Source organism: Lissotriton vulgaris, chromosome 7 (assembly GCF_964263255.1).
Source record: "Lissotriton vulgaris chromosome 7, aLisVul1.2, whole genome shotgun sequence".
NCBI classification, from domain to species: Eukaryota; Metazoa; Chordata; class Amphibia; order Caudata; family Salamandridae; genus Lissotriton; species Lissotriton vulgaris.
The window spans coordinates 1,645,117,458-1,645,136,614 of NC_141695.1; the positions used below are offsets into that span (position 1 = coordinate 1,645,117,458).

Below are 19,157 nucleotides of genomic sequence, written 5' to 3' on the forward strand. Positions count from 1 at the left end.
CTGTCCTTTATCCCAGCCCGTGGCCAGGGTTGGTCTTCACACCATTCTAGGTAAATATAAAATTGCGAGGATATGACGTGTTGTTTCCCTTTTCTTACCCACCCTATGTTTCTATGCTTAAATAAAGTATCATAATATTTACGTATCATTTTGCTTTGATTCTATTCTTTGTAATTGATCAAGCCCTGATTGATTTAGTATGGACTCTAACATTGAAGAAAATATTTAGATAAAGCATTTAAATCTTTCCCGAGTCTGTGGTTATTTAAATGAGTACAAATGTTCATTTGTACCTATTTTCTTGCTAACTCTCTTGATCCCTTAGGACTCTAGGTACCGGTGACTAGGATTGGTAAGTCAAGTTAGAGGTCCTAAAAAAGGTAAAAATTAAATCACAGGTTTAGCGTAGGTTTACCTGTTCAAAGTGTGTAGGTTTTATGGGTCCAGCTGAGTATGGTAACATTCTGGGCAGGTTGAACCTGCGCTCTAACTCCCTTGTAGGCCCCCTCTGCAGGTGTCATATATCATATGGTTTCCTTCGACCAGTCAGGAACTTAAATTGTGACCTAAGTGGCAAGGACAATTATCAGCAGCACCCCCTTTACTGGTTTCTATTTTAGGAAACCCAAATCAGATAGACCAGGGAGAAATTACCTACAGAATCCAGCTGTATCAAACTTCATTCTGATCCTTCTCTGGGATTCTGGCAACATGAGTGCCTCATTCAAAATTGAAATAATGTCCAGGGAAATTTTCAGTGGTGGCGCCACCTTATGCCTCTTTAGATATACATTTTACAGCAGTTATGGAGGGGGGGGGGGTGCTGAAAATTATGGTATCTATGGTAAGCAACCCAGTTAGTAAGAAATTGAGTTACTGGTTGAGGGAGATGGAAGCCCCACTCTGGCAACAACCACAATCCTTGCCAGGGTGAACCACAAACAGTCACTAAATTAACAAGGGCTTAGCCTTCTAGAGCTTGGCACAAAACCAGTAAGGCTTAACTGAGAGGCAAGGTGTAAGGTATTTATGCAGTGCACAAAAGGTAATAAAGTGAAAACACAACACAATAGGCCTCCCAATCCAATTTAACCAAAGTAGAATACATGTAAATAAATAAAATGATACCAGAACAATACAAATCCAATCAGTAGAAACAGAGATATCCAATTTTAATGTTTTCTGTGAAACTATGCCTAAAAGCACAACACGCCACTCGTGGCCATCTAGGAGAAAGTCACAAGTTAAAGCCTACTAAGTACCAATTCCCAAACCACATTAGAAATATAGAGTAAATTCTAATAAAAAAATTACTCCAAATATAAATAATCCAATAAGTAGAACCAGAGATTGACATGTTTAACCCCTTCCATGCTGATGACGGCCCCAGCCGTCATGGCACACAGTGCTCGTGTGCTGATGATGGCTGGGGGCCGTCATGACCACACCCGCGATCGGAATGTGCCGCACAGGAGCGGAATTCCGGCCGCGGGCAAGGGGTTAAAGTTGCAATAAAAAATAGCACCAAAAAGTAAAAAACACAAGCTATGGTTATCTGGTTGTGCTAGACCGGATCAAAGACAACAGTTAAGAGTTACTGTGAGGGAGTGCAGGATGGATACTGGTACTAGGTGTGTCCCGGTGCAACATTTACCTTTGGAGTTCTGAGCAGTAGTTTCAAAGCAGAGTTTAACGATGGTGGTTTGCTGAACAGCGAGATCCCAATGCGGTCATCCTCAATGTTGGTAAAGTTCAGAACAAGAAAATTCTGAAGTCCACACCCAGGAAGGCCTCAGGGTTGATGGATTGCTGCTCAGCTTCTGTCCCGATTAAGCTCTCTACTTTCAGGCTTAGAAATTTTTCAGGAAGTCAGATCTCCTTCAGTATTCAGCAGAGTAAACCAGTAAGCTGAGGCTGAACGGCGATTCAACTGCTGCAGCGTCATCAGTGATCCTGGTCTAGTTCCCGAGGCAGAAAGTTATCTAAAAGTTTCTAAGTCTCAGCTTTTTTTTCCATCATTTTTTTTCAGCTGCCATAGTAAAGGCCTCACTTTGAAGTATCCAGTTATGTTACAGATACTTACTATTCAGTATGCAAATTCACATCAATTGTAGTGCAGAACGTATAAAGCTTAGGGCCTCATTACGAGTCTGGCTGTCCACAGACCGCCAGACCCTTGGGGGGGCGCGGCGGTGGCGAGCTTCTGACCGCTCTATTACTACGGGGGCCGTTGGGCTGCACTGGAACCACCGCAGCCGCCAGGGATCGGAGATACCTGGTAGTGGCGCGATGGTCATGAGGCCGCAATAAGCTTGGTGGGACCGCCACGGTCCTGCCAAACATATTACAAGTGTGCTCTCTGCCATGGCTTTCATGCTGATGAGCCCACCATGAAAACCTTTGCAGAAAGGAAACAAAGGGGGCCCTACTGGGTCCCCTGTTGCCTCAGGGCCCTGGGGTGCATGCAGGGGGCACATGCTGGGCCACCCTGTGTGCATGCACACCAGTATCTGCACGGCATAGACTGCAGTAGTCCATGTCAAGCAGATACTGATTTTGACATTCCCATTGCAGTGCCTATTTCATAGGCACTGCCGTGGGACCTCCAAAGAACCGCCCGCCAAGCAGGAGAAAATTCCTAATCTGGCGGGTGGTTCAAGCATGGGTTTGGCTGTGCGGGAGCGGGCGGTCCCGCTCCTGCACAGCCAAACTTGTAATGATATCTTTAGATACTGCTTCTTTGTTGACGGTGTATGCTGTGCTTGATCATTTGCAGTGTCTGAAAAAAATACTGGCCTAATGATTATTTATGTTGGCTACAGGTTAGCAGCATAGGGGCAGATGTATCAAAATACCTATTTGCGATTCCCAAATAGCGATTTTTTGAGAATCGCTATTTGAGAGTAGCAAAATGGTATTTATGTAAAAATTCGGTATTTTTTAGCGATTTCTTAAAATTCCTTAATTGCAATTAACAAATTGCTAATCACAATTAAGAAATATTTTCCAATTCATTTCTATGGCCCAGGAGGCCCATAGGAAGGAATGGGAAGTTATTCTCAATTTGCGATTCGCAATTTGCTAATCGCAAATTGAGAATAATTTCAAGGGTGCAAGGGTGTCTTAAGGACACCCTGCTGCACCCCTGAAATTAACATGTGTGCGCATATGGCGCACATACCTGCCCTAAGGGGAATGAAAAGAATTCACAAATTAACACCAACTACAAGTTGGTGGTAATTTGCGATTTCTTAAGGGCAAATCGCTAAATTGAAATGCTTGATGCATAGCATTTAAGGAATCGCAATTTGTGATTCCTTAAATGCTTAAGCAAAATTAAGGAATCTCAAATTTTGCGATTCCTTAATTTTGCTATGCATTTTGCTTCATACATTCCAAATAGTGTAGTCGCAAATGCTGCTTTTTTGCGAATCTCAGCGTTTGCGACTAAAAATTACCTTGAAATACCTGCCCCATAGTGTTTTACAAAAGAAAGTAGTAAACATTCTTCTATTGCAGATGTATCATGATATTTTCTAACTAGTCCTTTAGGGTTGATTAAATTAAAAACTTAAATGTGTAAATGCTAAATAACTTGTTTGCATTTGATTTAAAATAGGGAGCCTGTTATAGGTGATAGCTCAGATATGTAAGTGATAAGTGAATGAGGCATGTGACACGCCAGCATAAAGCAAACAGGGCCAGTGGGCTTGTGTATCTATATCTGCTTGTGAGGGAGCATCATTTTGGGGTTTTAGTGTAGTTATCTGTATTGAACACATCTGAATGGGTACTAAAACAGTGATTTGCTCTTCCGCAGCATTGTGCACGCTTGCCCGTAACTAGAGCTCATAATTGTGGCATGGGCAATTGACGGAGTTTAATACCCTACGAAGAGGGCAATAACACTTCAATATGTGATAATCTTGATAAAACATTGGTAACAGCATTAACACCACAGCAGTAACAGAAAAGAAAAGCATGCTGGGACTCCTCTTGTTAAACCACTCAAAAGTGTAATTCCATCTCTTAATGTTGATACTGACCACGAAAAACTGAGCAGAGTCAACATTTATTTGGAATTGATGGGCGCCCACGTCCATCTCCCTGGGGACATACAGTAAATAGGGGCTATTCAACTATGTATATTGACTAAAAGACTTACAGTTCCTGACAGAGGACCTGTTCATAGGCAAGCAAATGAAACATGGGAGGCCTAAGCCTTTTGAACTTGCAACAGGTAACTTGTTTGTAACCACAACTAAGTGTGTTGTATGTGTTTACAATATGTGCTGTATTTTTGCTATTCTGTACTTACACAAAGTCCTTGCCACTGTGTCTACTCACTTGTGGACATGTAGGCCCTCCTCCATTTCTTGAGTCTTGAGTTGAGTTGAGGAGTCCCACCAACTCCTTCCTTCCATGGGTCAGTCTGCTGGCATTTTAAGTGCTTTCTTTGCTCATCCATCTTCATTCACTGCACGCATAAAAAGCAGTGGGAATGCCCCGCTGTGCGACTATGTTTTGTCTTCCAGGAGCCTTGAACCCAGGATAATGATGGCTTGATGATGCTAGCAAACTTCAGCTCCCATACCTATGCCACCCATTGGGGAAGTCTTCAGATGTTGGGGCATAAAGTGTCCATGAATTTAGAGGCTCAGATTACATTTCATTAAATTTGAGCTGGAAATCAAAATCTATACTCCACCACCCATGTAGTGTGTGAGCACTGGAGTACATGGTCTGCGATGCAGAATGGCACAATTTCTGTCCTTTGCAGCAGTTCACAACTGTACCTGCCAAGTATAAGATTTTGACCCTCCCCTGACCTTTTATTTGCTAACAGCCTACTAAATTACACATGAATTAATCAAACAGCACAAAATGTATTAGTGAATAAAAACTTTATTGCCGTCCATTTATCTTTGTGCCCCCCTACCCTTGATGAATCGCTCAGAGCATGACACACCAATTCATTAAAAAATACCAAGAGTGGTCTAAACATGCCAAGCCTCTGATAAATGTAATGCAGAACCATCAAACTGTTTTAGTAAATCCAAATGTTTTGATCCCCCTCCCCCATCCCCCATTGCCTCTCTCCCTATTTGATCTGTATGAACACTGAAATTCCACACTGGGTGTCTCTTGCTAACTGCCTGCCACATTTCAAAGATATTTATCTTGAAATGTGGTCCCACCTTGATCAGTTGGCAAGCTATTGTGGAAGCAAGTTGTTTAGGGCCAGATGTAGGTATCCAAATACCGGTCGGTACACCGCCAAAAAATACCAATTTTCGGCCGTTACCGACCGGTATTTGGATACTGAGATGAAGGGCTTTAAAAAACACAGATTCAGTAAATTTACCGAATCGGTAATTTTACAGAATCGGTAAATTCACTGATTCAGTAAAATTACTGATTCAGTAAATTTACCAAATCTGAGTTTTGAGATGTAGGTAGCACTGTAAACAGTGCTACAGGGCTTTAAGGATTCGTTATTTACCACCAACTATTAGTTGGTGGTAAATAACAAATTCCTATGTAAATGCAAATATGTGCATTTACACCTGTGCGATGTGGCACACATACATGCCCTTAGGGCATGTATGTGTGCCACATGGCACACAAGCACTAATCAGCGGTGCAACAGGGTGTCAAAGTGACACCCTGCCACCCTTGAATTTTCCGATATTTACCGAATCGTTACTGATTTGGTAATTGACATTCAATCCTATGGGCCTCCAAGCCGGATCGGTAAAATTCGGTATTTTAGAATCGGTAAAAAAGATTTACCTACATCTAGCTCTTAATTTCTTATCCTGCAACTTTCTGATGCGGAACTTCACACAGATTGCATGGGTATTAATAGTGCTTTGGACGGTAAAACTGTTTGAAATGCACTATTGACTAATTTTCGAAAAACGGCGCCGGGAACCACAGGAGGGGGAACGAATCTAACCAGGTGCACCCGCCTGACTACCTTTTTCGAGCGCTACAGCTTCAATATATTCTCCTCCCGGTCATGGCCCCCTTATGAGCCCAATAAGGAACTAATTAACTACGCGTTTAAAGCGCATTCTCCACACTCTCGCCCTCCTGGGCGTTGGCCACATCACTAATCCCGGCTTTTCTCTTAAAAGGCCCTGAAGATTCGCAGTTTGTTTCCCTGCGATGAAACACGTGTTGGCCACAACAAGAGGAACAATAAACTGTTTTCCATAACAAGGATTCTACTCCATTGCAAAATTCTTTCTTGGCACACCGCTATCTATTGACTTTGAAACACGGTCGATGTGCATATTCTTACTATTGTTACCATAACCAGAAACTACAGAGACTTTATTGCTATTTTCCTAGAGCAGGGGCTTTTGTTGTTTTTGTGCATTTTGTGTGGATTTCTGATCCACCTTTGAGCGGTTACGAGGGATTACCGTCCGCCCCTTTGCCTAGAAACTGATACCTTACAACACCACAATACCCTGCGGTCACTCGGTTGTGCGCCTATCCTAATCTGGAATACCTTAAACCCTCCCAGTAGATCAATAGCTGTTTGAAATGCACTATTGACTAATTTGACTTCAATTATGAGGAGATGTGTTATATCTTAAATTAACCTAATACTCATTGGTTACACAATGCAAATCAAATTACACATATAAATTAATTCTACTGCACAATTCTTCAAACTGCTCGCCTAGAAATCTCTGTATGTTTGTATAAACATAACACGCTGGAGCTACGACCCAGTCACACTACGCAGCACAGCACCCAAAGTTTCTGCGGTAAACTGCGACAGGGAGAGAGGAGGAAAGCGCCATATCTACAGAGATATTGCACTCTCCTTGCTCTAGCGTCAACGCAGAATCAGGCTGCTGAGTGCAAGACACACACCTTTGCACCCTAGCACAAGGGTCTCTGCATGAGTCTAGCATAGGTTTTGTACTTGAAGGGCACCCTTCAGTACAAATACTATGCCTAGACAAACTGCAAAACTTACCCCACTTTGTACATGTTCTGTAGAGTGCCTGCACACATGCAAAGTCGGAAAAGAAAGGAGAAATACAAATATTTCTCATTTTAGCGCCTGCTTCAAAGTGGCATTATATTTTGGTACATCCCTGTCCACTATTGTTAGTAGATAGGACTTTGTGTCAACAAATATGGATAGTATAATGGAAACGCCCATCTACCACCCATGTAACACCATTCTGGCACAGAGAAAAGCAAATCAGCGCTTTGTACTGCTTTGCTTTACTTTTAGGCAAAGAAGCTTTGTGCTGGAAAGTAAATCCAGCAAAAAAAATGTGCACTGGTTTGCATCACATTTGTGACTGATGCAAACCCAGCTCAAAAGGTTTGTTCACCTGGCCCTACATACCTTCTCTTGAGAAGTACATAAGATCATCTTGTATAATCTGCACATGCCAAGAAACAGAGGAGATTTCTCATAATACTTAAATAAATACTGCATTAAGACTAAAGAATGCTATGAACAAATCTATGGGAAAGGTCTCTGCATCATTTTTCCCTCTCTGTTCTGTGCAAAGATCTTTGCCACGGTGGCGGAGTTTTCCACACACATAGGTATATTTTTTAGTAGTAAAGTGGTCTCCACCATGGCTAAGGAGTGTCCCCATGGGAAAGTATAGGGAAAAATAAAAAGGTTTTTTCAACAACAAAAAAAATATAATTTTTTTTGTGTTAAATATTAATAGAAATTAATGTTACCTATTTATTTTAAATGTAGACAAAATACAGCGCTGTTAAATTAATCTTGAATTAAACATTTAATGTATTTAGTTAATTTAAATATGCAAAATTAAATAGAAATACTGGTTTACATCGGACAAACCAACAAGCCCTTTGAGATCACTTTTGGGAGGAAAGCAGAGTTCAGCTCTCTTTTCAAAGAGTTAGGGAGCAGCAGGCAGCAAGGCAACAACCAGGAAAGCAGTCTAGTTGAGTTCTTGGGGGAACCCAACAAGCAGCAGCGCAACACACAAAAAAGCAGTCCAGATGAGTTCTTTGTGCAGAACCACAGTCCTTCTGACGGAGTTTCTGTCCAAGATCCAGAAGTTTCTGATTTCGGGGGGGGGGGGGGGATTGGGTTAAGGGACCCAATACTTATACCCAAATTTGCCTTTGATGTGGGGGAATCTTCAAAGAGTGGTTTTGAAGTGCACCAGCACCCCTTTCAAACCAGTCCTGTCTGCCTGGCTATTTGTGCGCAATCATCAGACCTTTGGGTGGGGCGAGGCCATTACCCTTTCATGTCCAAGTGTGAGCCCCTTCCCCGTCTACCCAGGCAGGGCCATCAGAATGCAGATGTATGCAGATGGGTGTACAGCCATACCTGGCCTTCCTGCGTTTGTGGCTGCCTGGGAGTATTGCACAAAGGGGAACTGTCACCCAGTCCAGATGTGTATTGGAGACAGGCCCACACAGCAATGTTAAAGGCATAGGAAGGCTCACTTTCTAAAAGGGGCAATTCTATCCTAGTAGTGTTAAAGCCAATTTGACCAGCGAAGAGGATTTATCATTACTATTCCAACCATACCAAATATGATGAAGCTACTCCTCAGGGATCAGGAATTACTACTCAAGAGTATATAAGGGAATTACCAATGCTGGTTAATGAGATGAGTAGGCCTCACCATAGTTAAAAATAAAACAGGCTGTTTGTCACTACCAGAATATATAATACTTGCAAGTACATGTCCTTCCTTTTACTTACATAGCACACTGGTCTTTGGGTTACCAAGGGCCTTCCTTAGGGATGATGTATCTATACTAATATAACAAAGAGAGAGCCCAAACCTTTGAGGCGGGTAATCTCAGGAACCACAGCAGTAAATCACAACACCCAACACAGCGTTGGAAAGGGCAGTTGCAGCAGAAGGACATAGGCTATGCAGACGCCCACCATATACATTTAAAAGGTAAAAGAACCGTGCCAGCAAAGTAGTCCCTTGTGGGTGTGTCTGCGTTGTGCTGTGGGTGTGTGCTGGGGGCGTGACAAACGTTGGGGGCGTGTGGTTCGTTCCGCCCTTCATGCCATGTCTCATATTGTGTGCTGTGGGCGTGTGCTGGGGGCGTGGGCGTGTGCGGGGCGCGGGATTACGGAAGAAAAAGTGAGCGTTGTGCCCAAAATTTCATTGTTTTTTCTTCCCAGGTTGTGTACATACCAGCTCCGGGTGTCCACCCTGCTCCCTTTAAATACCCCTGCACCCAATAATCATAACCCACCCTTACTCCTTAAAATACCCTAACACCCTTAAACACTAACCCATCTTAACCCTATAAATATACCCTGCACCCGAAAACCCAAACCTATCCCTAAACCCTAAAAATACCCCTGTACCCCAAAACCCAAACCTAGACCTGAACCCTATAAATACCCCTGTCCATTAAAACCCAAACCTACCCCTGAACCCTAAAAATACCTCTGTACCCCAAAACCCAAACCTAGCCCTGAACCCTAAAAATACTCCTGTACCCAAAAACCCAAACCTACCCCTGAACCCTAAAATACCCCTGTACCCCAAAACCCAAACCTAGCCCTGAACCCTTAAAATACCCCTGTACCCCAAAACCCAAATCTACCCCTGAACCCTAAATATACCCCTGTACCCCAAAACCCAAACCTAGCCCTGAACCATAAAAATAACCCTGTACCCCAAAACCCAAACCTACCCCTGAACCCTAAAATACCCGGCACCCCAAAACCCAAACCTAGCCCTGAACCCTTAAAATACCCCTGTACCCCAAAACTCAAACCTACCCCTGAACCCTAAAAATACCCCTATACCCCAAAACCCGAACCTAGGCCTGAACCCTAAAAATACCACTGTACCCCAAAACCCATTCCTATCCCTAAACCCTAACACTACCCCTGTACCCCATAACCCAAAACTATATCTGAACCCTTAAAATACCCAAACACCCCTAAATATATACTTCAGTACCCCAAAACATATACCCCTATATCCATACTCACCTTATCCAAACATTAAAAAAAACATGCTTTTACCATTCATGCATTTACAACGAATTTCGTTGTAAATGTATGCGTGGTAAAAGCATATAAAATGTAATGCCATGTGTTATAATGGCATTGCAGAGTCATGGTACTTTAGTAATGAAAGTATGCGGAGTGATGGTATGCGGAAAGAAAGTTGCGGAATAATGGGTGTTTACCCTCCCCCTGTAAGTATATTGGTGGCACGGCGGCCCACATCTCCAGCAGCATACTCATATTTTTTCACCACCGATTTGAAAAATGCACAGGTCTCTCTCATTGATGGCCAGCACCAACATACACTTTTAGACACACCTCCCGCCACAAGTTCTAGAATTGCGAACTTTAGAGCTGGGGAGCTACGTTCGAATCTCGGCATCAGCTCAACATCCTGTGGTTCCAGGCAAATCGCTTTGTCTCCCCGTGCCTACCACAAATGAATGTGTTCTTCTGTAATGTAAATTGTGCTCATGCCATGTTGTCGAGTTCGCGCTATATAATATTGCAAGGAAAAAGAAAGTAGGGAAACTCGAGTTCACACACTACTGAACGCGCACTCTTAAGTGCATCAGCAGTGCACTGTGAATCGGAGCGTTTCACAGGCCTGTCACAGATAAGAAATGCTATCAAAACGAAATCCTACAAAACAATATACTACTGGCCGGCAGCAATTCATACCCGGACAACGTCGGGACGGGTTGCTAGTATGTAATAAAAGGGGAGTTTAAGACATGGCAAGTAATTTGTAATGTCAAGTTGCAGTGGCAGTAACCTGCACATTAACCCCCACATGCATCAATGTAGGATTTTGCATTTCTGAAATAGCGAAAATTAAGGAATCGCTATTTAGGAAATGCAAAATGCTATGCATCATTTTTTTCGGTATTTCTTTGTGATTCGGTAAAAATCGCATTTTTTACCGAATCCCAAAGAAATACCGAATTCTTAAGTTAATTTTCGCAATTTCCATTGATTCCTATGGGCCAAAAGGCCCATAGGAGTCAATGCAAATTGCGAGTGGCACTTAGAAAATTTCATGGGTGCAGGGGGGGGTCCAAAGGACCCCCCCCTGCACCCCTGAAATGTATTTTTCGCATCATGTTGCACACACACATGTCCTAAGGACATGTGTGTCCGTAACATGAATGTTGAAAAAAAAACATTTAAAGCATTTTAAACACTTTTTCCAAATTTACCGAGTGGTTCAACCACTCGGTAAATTTGGAACCCTAAGTGCGAATTTTCACTTGTCAAAGTGATGATGCATTGCTTTTAAGAAGTCGCACATCTGCGACTTCTTAAAAGCACCCGCAATTTTAGAACTCGCAACAATGTTGCGAATTCTAAAATTGCTTCATGCATCCCAAAAAGCACTTTTGCATTCGCAAACGGCCGATTTTAAGGAATCGCACCGTTTGCGAATGAAAAAGTGCTTGATGCATGTGGGGGTTAGTCCCTGCAATGGCAGGCCTAAGACATAGTTAAGGGACTACTTATGTAAGTGGCACAATCAGTGCTGCCGACCCACTAGTAGCTTTTAATTTACAGGCCATGGGCTCATTAAGTGCACTTTCCTAGGGATTTATTTGTAAATTAAATATGCCAACCATGTTACCATGTTTTAGGAGAGAGAGCACAAGCATGTAAGCTCTGATTAGCAGTGGAAAAGGGTTCAGAATCCCGAAGCCAGCAAAAACATGCACAGAAAAATGGCGGGAGGCAAGCAAAAACGTGGGGGAGCCCACCCTAATGCTGTCAGGTCTAACATGTAGCAATTAAGAAGTAGCTGGATTAATGTGTAGATATATCATGTGGTCAGAAGTAGCAATTCTGGCCTGCATCCCTGCACGTAAATCCAACTATTATGAGTAAATCCCCATGGAAAGGGAAATAACTATGTCAGCCTTTTTTGGGGGTGGAATATGGTCTGGGAAACACAATCCCATGGGGATTAACCAGTTTTGTTGGGGGGTGTTTGGGGTGTTACAGCCCCATAAAACTGTATTCTCTAATAAATAGTTGGGTACACGTGCTTTCAATTCGGTATGGTGAAGTGTCTGTCAATTTTCACCCGAGATTTTTACAGGCCACACTGAAAAAACACAAACACACACAATCCTCTATCTCTGTTTTGATGGCTTTAAAAAAGTTGATTAGTTTGAAAAACGTTGTGTTTTAAGTGCCCTTAAAATTCCACCCATCTCTCCCTTTCCAATGCCTCATAAGCCCTCTCATGCCCTGCTTCTCCTATATTGTGTTTTAACAAGAGATCAGAGCGAATCCCCCCCCAAAAAAATGTATTGCTCGAGCTACACTCCTGGGATTAACAGTTCCATTTACCACCTGCTCTGAGCAGGTGGTAAGAGAGAGTGGGGAGGCCTCTCCGGGGTGCTGAAGGGAGCACGGTAGGGAAGGCATCAGAGCATAGAAGAGTCTATGGGCTGACAACGGTGACTGTGTTTTGTGCTCTCTGTGCCATAGGAGGGGGTTGGATGGGGGCCAGAGACCTGGAGAGGCTGCTCTTGCAGGCAGAGCCTCACGTAATTTTGCCTGCTGGAGTTTTGGGCCTGGACTAACTGCACCCAATCAATTAGAGGTTAAGAACATCAGAGCAGTTATAATCATAGTGTTGATTGGTTATTTTGAAGAGTAATGTGGCGGGCACACGTGTCCTCATTCACTTACAACCATCCACAAGTACACACAGGTTTACATACACACTCCTATCCATTTGCAAGCACACCCGAGAGCACATATTCACACCAATGCATTCACAAGCAAGCACGCACACACACAAGCAAGCACGCACACACACGCACCCACACACACACACACACGCACACACACACACACACACAATCACACACCCAACCACACACACACAACCACAACCACACACAGCCACACACACACACACACACACACACACTGTAAGTGCTCATAGCAGTTTGGCCGATTTTCTTGGGCCGGCCAAGCAGTCATGCTCACTTGGCATATTCTCCACCAGGCTATATCACAGCCAGAGTGGAGAACATGCACAGGCCCATAATCCCCATCCAAGCGCCAAACAGTGACACTCAGGCCAGTCACAACACGCCTAGTAGCAGTGTCATGATTGGCTAGGGGAGAAAGTTTAAATTTCCCAACACTGTATATTTGAAGATCTTTTCGGTATTGTAAATATAAGGTTAAAGGGTGAACCTGGGTATTCCCGGGTGTTCACAATCATTCCCAGTAGCTTTTATCTCTAATAGGTAATAGGTACCAGAATTAGTGTCACAAATCAGGTATGAAAATATACCAAAGTCCTCCAGATTACAGAGAAAACATATTTTCAATGTGGATATAAATTATAAAAACAGTAAATTATAAAAACAGTAAAGCTCATCTTAAATAAATATATCTATTTTCCATGTGGATAGAAATGATAAAAACATGAAAGCTCATCTTAGGTAAATATATATATTTTCCGTGTGGATAAAAGTTATTAAAACATTAAAGCTCATCCTAAATTTAACTCAAAATCCGTGGGTTTGAACGAAGGCAAACATCTTCTCTTCACGGGGTAGGCATCCAAGTGGAAAGATACAATTTGAGCAGGCTGCCAAGAGCAATTAAAACCATTTTTTGGGTCCTAAAAATTAGCAACTTTTCCTAAAGTTATTTATCTGTTGTGATAGATGCCCCCAGTTGTTAAACACGGCCTAAATAATGAAACCCTCACTGATTATAATAATAAGAATGAAAAATAGTTGTTTTTCAAGTGCCTGCCGCAGTAAAACATAGGGAAATAAATAACAGGATCTGAGTGCGTGGCTCTTAAACCCTAGCTACAGGCAGAACGAGCCAGCAGGGGTCTCCTGCTGCTGAGAGGATAATAAACTGCCAGCTCCACTGCACTGCAGTCAGCATCATTTTCCTGCCAGCGAAGACCTGTCTGGAATATACACATCCATGCAGGCACGTTCAGAAGCGCAGTGGTTGTCTGGCGATAGGAAGATGTGGCTGTCTGGCTAGAACTGTTGTCATCAGGTGCCACACAACATGCACATACATTCAGATATACAGAAAGGGGTTTTGGACAGCCCCCTTTGGGTATTGTCTACTGGTTTGTCTGGCATGAGGCACTGGCTTAGAGGGCTTCCAATGGGGATCACCCCACAGCATTATAAAGAATTAAGGGGCATATTACCAAGCAATAGCGATAATTATCGCTATTGCTTGGTTAGAGACAAAAATTTACCGCTGAGCTGCGGCGATTTTTACCGCAAATAAACCTTGGTATTACCAAGGTTTATCACAAATGCGATAAAAATCGTCCGAAATGCATGAATATCGCTGAAAAGTCCGCGATATTCATGCATTACCGAGCTAATGCTCTTAGCCATGTTATCCACCTCCCATTGGATAACATGGCTAAGAACTGCTCAGGGCAGGTGTTAGCTTTTGGAGATATTCGCACTTAGCGCGACTATCTCCAAAAGTTGGTAATAGGAGATAGCGATGTTAGCGACTGTTTCCAGTCGCTAACATCTTGGCACGCCCACTTTGCATGTCATTAGTGATAAATGGTAAACAGTCATAATATCAATTCCAAAATATAGAATGGACATAATATCGAAGTAAAAATATAGAATGGACAAAATATCGAATGGACACAATATAGTGGTTAAAAATATCGAATTTAAGGTAAGTAATATCGATTTTCAAAATATAGAAGTCAAAATATCGAAGTATACAATATAGGCATTAAATATATCGATTTTTTAATAATATCATTTTTTTTAAAGTGTTTTGTATGTTAGTATATGTGTGAAAAGTGTATATTAATTTTTGTAATGTATGTTTAATGTATTTTAAGTAATGAATTTTATGTTATTTAATTTTTGCGTAATTTAATTCTGTAGCGGGTTGTGGGTTTATAGGGGAATAGGGTGGGAAGTAATTTAATTGTAATTAATTAAATATTTTTCTTTATTTATTGGTATTCATTTTGAATGTATTGTTATTTTTTAATTGGTAATTAATTTTTATTAATTGCCAATTAATTTGTATTAATTGATTAATTGTTAATTATGTTAATTTTCTAAATTTATTTTCTGTAGCGGGTTGTGGGTTTATAGGGGAATAGGGTGGGAAGTAATTTAATTGTAATTAAGTAAATATTTTTTTTTATTTATTGGTATTGATTTTAAATTTATTGTTAATTAATTTTTAATTGGTAATTATTTTCTATTAATTGGCAATTAATTTTTATTAATTGGTAATTATTTTGTATTAATTAAATCTTTGATTATTATGATAATTGCATTAATGTATTTTCTGTAGTGGGATGTGGGTTTATAGGGGAATAGGATGGGAAGTAATGTAATTGTAATTATTTACATATTAAAAATACTTTTTGTGTATTGATAATTCATTTACTGTTAATTTTTAATTGGTATTAATTTTTATTATTAATTAGTTTTTGTTATTGAAATTTAATTAGTTGTTAAATAATTATGAATAGGTTATTAATTTTTAATAACTAATATGTAGTTGTATTTCTAATTAATTATTACATAATATTAAATTGCTTATTAATTTCAATTAATGTTTTATTGGTATTGATATTTAATTTATTTTTAATAACATATTAAATCATTACTTTCCCTACTGTTAAACTCACTGGAGTGGGAATAGTAATTTTCACCCTCCCGCTATCCAACGCTTTCCCTACTGTTGGACTCTCTGGAGTGGGAATAGTAGTTTTTTTTACCCCCTACGCTATCCAACGCTTTCCCTACTGTTGCACTCTCTGGAGTGGGAATAGTAATTTTTACCCCTACGCTATCCAAAGCTTTCCCTACTGTTGCACTCTCTGGAGTGGGAATAGTATTTTTTACCCCTACGCTATCCAACGCTTTCCCTACTGTTGCACACTCTGGAGTTGGAATAGTAATTTTTACCCTCCCGCTATCCAACACTTTCCCTACTGTTGCACTCTCTGGAGTGGGATTAGTAATTTTTACCCTTATGCTATCCAATGCTTTCCCTACTGTTGCACACTCTGGAGTTGGAATAGTAATTTTTACCCTTATGCTATCCAATGCTTTCCCTACTGTTGCACTCTCTGGAGTGGGAATAGTAATTTTTACCCCTCCGCTATCCAACGCTTTCCCTACTGTTGCACTCTCTGGAGTGGGAATAGTAATTTTTACCCTTACGCTATCCAACTCTTTCCCTACTGTTGCACTCACTGGAGTGGGAATAGAATTTTTTACCCCTACGCTATCCAACGCTTTCCCTACTGTTGCACTCTCTGGAGTGGGAATAGTAATTTTTATCCCTACGCTATCCAACGCTTTCCCTACTGTTGCACTCTGGAGTGGGAATAGTATTTTTTACCCCTACGCTATCCAACGCTTTCCCTACTGTTGCACTCACTGGAGTGGGAATAGTATTTTTTACCCCTACGCTATCCAACGCTTTCCCTACTGTTGCACTCACTGGAGTGGTAATATTAAATGTTACCCTCCTGCTATCCTATGGTAAAATATTGTACATTTTTTATTAATAACTTAAATTAATTATATCTTAATTTTAAGGTTATTTGAGTATTTTTAAGTATGTTTTAGTTAATTATATTTATTATTTCATTAATTTTAAATTACTTTTAAAACATTTTAAAAAATTCGATATTTTGACTGACTATATTTTTTACAGACTATATTTTGGATTCGATATTTTTGTACTTACCTGTTTGTAGATAGGAATTCGATATTTTGGCATTCTATATTTTGGTAAGTCTATATTTTGTCATTCTATGTTATGTCAGTGATCCGTGATAAATATCACTGACATGCAAAGCGGGGCCCAAGACGGTCGCTATCTCCTACTAGCTGTCGCTAACTGGTGTTAGCGACAGCTAGGTAATAGGGGGATCATTTTATCTCCGCTTTCTTGGCTTTTAAAGCCAAAAAAGCGGAGATAAACCCCCTTGATAATATGCCCCTAACATCCTAAATGTAATGCCTGTTCTCATTTCTCACACACCGGTCCGGCTTTAGGGCAGTGCGACTGGTGCGGCAACACTGGGCGCTGACTTGTGGAGGGGCACTGACGGCGGTGGGGGGATGGTGAGTGGGGGAGGCACTGTGTGTAGCAATAATTTAGGATTGGAGAGATGAGGGGCACTTTTGCCTGGTGGTACTGAGGGAATCCAAAGAGGCGGTCATTTGGTGTGGGGGCACCAAAAATGATTGTCGCACCGGGCGCCACCAGAGTTAAAGGCTGGCCCTGCTCACAGACATGGGCTTTCCCATGCGGTAATGCTTGATTTGTAAAATAATAAGTGACAGGGCCCTGAGCAGGAGGCCACTGCAGCTTGCATCACCCATCGCCAAAACAACTACTAACCATCTCTCTTGCCTGCAAGTGAAACAGTTTGGGTTGTTCCAGGTCCCCAAATCTCAGGGAATGGCTGGGTAGGCAGGTATTAGTAATTTTTAATGTATATTGTATTTATAAAACACCATTGTTCTGCTCATCTCTAAAATAGATGAGCAGCACCACCATGAGGTAGATCCTCATAAGTGTAGTGTTGACAAGTAAGGGCCGGTGCTAAGCACTGGAAACCATCGACTCAAATTAAGCACTGCCTCAGACTCTCCAGCAACTGGTCCATTGCTTTTTACAGCTCACCTGCTTGTTCCTGTGCTCTCCTACCTGTTCCAGAGATGTTGTAAGGAATGGGCAAAGTTAGCAATTGCCTAGGGCCCCCATCTTTGTTGGGACCCCATGAGAAAGTAAACTTTTGCTCTCTCTAGCACCTTTGTCTACCTCTACCTCATAAGCAGCCTCTCTTTGACCAGTGTCATTGTAAGGTTTTTTAGGGCCCCAGGAAAGAATGGATTTCAATTGTTTTGTGTAAACCGCGTTTCAAGTTTGATTGGCATCATGCAGGCTCAGTTTGCAGAATTCCTTGGGACAACACTGACACGTTCACTCTTTGCTCTGCTTTATACATTTTTAGCATTATTTTTATTATGTTTTTAGCATTTACAACATCACCTGGCTTGTGTTAAGAAGCAACAGTATTTGCCATCAGCGCATCCCCTAGCTGACTACTCCCAACATGCCCTACTTACCTCTTACTCCTGGTATGCTCCAGCTGTCTGCCTGTCTGTCATAAGTTCCAGTGGGGGCACACTATGGTGCAGACGCAATGGCGGCTGCTAATGATTGGGGGGGTAGGGCGGGGGGAGCAGAATAAAAATAAACACCTACCTGGGTAGTGCCGCCGTCTCTTCCCCGCCTGTCCTAAGTCCACGTAGCAGGAGGCAATCAGGCTTCCAGGCTCCCCTAGCCAATCACAACACTGCTGTCACCATGACAGCAGCATTGTGATTGGTCTGATCACCGCGGTTCGGCGCTCAGACAGGAACTGGGAGCCTATGCATGTTCTCCACCTAGGCTGTGCATTACAGCCCGATAGAGAACATGTTAAGTGCGCATGAATGTTTGGTGGGTCCAAGACGGCCGGCCAAACTGTCATGTGCACTTACAGAGGGCCTATTTCTCCTCCTCCTGATCTGGCCAGCCCTGTCCCACCCGGCACCTAAGCCAGTACGGAAAAATAAAATGATAATAACATTCCTTTATTATCATTTTATTGTTCCTTTTTGAACTGCTCAGAGAGCAGTGAGGGGCCGCCACTGTTCAGATGTCAGGCTCTGCAGGCCTGAAGATTGACGCGGTGTCCTGGACACCAACTGATGCAGCCCAGCCTTCGGACAGAAGCTGGTCCACCATATGTGAAAGGTCCTAATGCTTGGCACCAAACCAGGGTGAAAGCAGCCTAGGAAGGGACCCTCAGAGCCCATGGGTGTGGTACACTGCCATCATCCAGCCCTTTTTGGCTTCTCTGGCAGGTTTGCGATGGAGGATGCTTGTAGATTAGGGGTGGGGTCTGATTCGATACAAGTCAGCTGCCTGTTCATAAGTGTCATATCTATGCTGCACATCGCACCAGTCCTTAATTTGTACAAAAATAAGTGCCAGGGCCCCCGTCGGGAGGTCACTGCTGCGTGCACCACCTTTGCCCCAACCAGAGCTGCCACCAGGGCTGGCCCAAAGGCGGTGCGACCAGTGCCACCTC

The 19,157-nt window shown here is 42.2% G+C and overlaps 1 protein-coding gene across 1 annotated transcript in view; it reads right to left on the bottom strand.

The window, feature by feature from the left end:
* The window catches only part of KCNB1 (potassium voltage-gated channel subfamily B member 1), a 630,443-nt gene that overhangs the window by 55,648 nt on the left and 555,638 nt on the right, over positions 1-19,157 (bottom strand). The gene's annotated exons all lie outside the window — the stretch shown is intronic.